A 1,564-nucleotide genomic window follows, 5' to 3' on the forward strand; every position below is an offset into this window, starting at 1 on the left:
AGCTTTGAGTGAAACGAAGATGAAAGGGAAGGGCGAGTTTATGTTTGGAAGTGTGAATGGAAGATTGTCAGGTGTTGATAGAGGAAGGGCAAGAGAAGGTGTGGCCTTGTTAGTGAGTCCGGAAGTACAGCAGTGTGTGATTGAATGGAAGGAGGTGTCATCGAGACTGATGTGGGTGAAAGCGAAATTTGAATGTGAGTTGTGGGTGTTCGTGAGTGCATATGGGCCTTGTAGTGAAAGGGATGAAGAAGAGAGGGAGTCTTTCTGGAATGATGTTGATGAGTGTCTGCAGAGTTTTGGAGCGAATGTGAATGTGGTAATGATGGGAGATCTGAATGCTAGAGTGGGAAATGTAGCAGTTGAAGGTGTACAGTAGTTAGTATGCATGGTGTGCCTGGAAGAAATGAAAATGGGGAACGAATGATAGGGATGTGTGTTGAGCGAGAGATGGTGATTGGAAATACGCTGTTTAAGAAGAAAGATATTTATAAGTATACATGGGTGAGACAGGAGGTTGGAAGGGTTGTTGATAGAGCTTTGATGGACTTTGTGGTTGTGTCTAGGAATGTAAGAATAGGTAAGACATGGATGAGAGCTATGAGGGTTAGGTGTGGCAGGGAGGGTTTGAAAGTGAGTGAGTTGGATAAAAGAGAGAAAAAGATAGAGTATCAGGAGAAATTGAAAGATGAGTGGAAGGCAGTGAAAGATCGGGAAAATGGCAGTGTGGAGGAGGAATGGCAGTTGTTTAAGAGTGCTGTGGTGGGGCATGCAGTAGAGGTGTGTGGTGTGAGACGTGTGGGTGGTGGTGTAAGAAAAGGAAGTGAATGGTGGTGCGAGGAAGTAAGTATGACTGTGGCTGAGAAGAGACGTGCATATGAAGTGTGGCTGCAGAGGAAGGATGAAATGTCATATGAAAGGTATAAGGAAAAGAGGAATAGGGCGAAAAGGGCTGTGCGTTATGCTAAAGTGGCAGCAGATGAGAGGTGGGGTTGGTGGCTGACAGAGAATTTTCAACAGAATAAGAAAATGTTCTGGAAGGAGGTGAAAAGGGTGCGAAAGGGAGAGTCTGGGAAGGAAGAACGAGTAAAAGCAGAGGATGGAAGGATGTTAATTGAGATGGATGCAGTAAGGAAGAGATGGGCAGAGTATTTTGAAAGATTGTTAAATGTAGAGGAGGAAAGGGTGGCTGAGATTGTGGCGGATGGAAGGGTGCAAGGAATAAATGTGTTGGGAGAGTTGAATGATTCTTTGATCACGAAGGAGGAAGTGGAGAAGGCAGTAAAGGAGATGAAAACAGGGAAAGCTGCAGGTATGGATGGGTGTGCTGTGAAATGCCTGAAAGGTGGTGGAGTGACTATTGTTGACTGGTTAGTAAGACTGTTGAATGTGTGCTTTGTGAAAGGTATGGTGCCAATTGACTGGGCAAGTGCTTGTGTGGTCCCATTGTATAAAGGCAAGGGTGATAAGCATGAATGTACTAGCTTTAGGGGTATAAGTCTGTTGAGTGTTGTAGGTAAGGTGTATGGTAGAGTGTTAATTATGAGAGTTAGAGAGGGTACGGATG

The sequence above is a fragment of the Coenobita brevimanus genome, chromosome 43, assembly GCF_032717465.1.
Source record: "Coenobita brevimanus isolate Jiangsu-jjx chromosome 43, ASM3271746v2, whole genome shotgun sequence".
NCBI classification, from domain to species: Eukaryota; Metazoa; Arthropoda; class Malacostraca; order Decapoda; family Coenobitidae; genus Coenobita; species Coenobita brevimanus.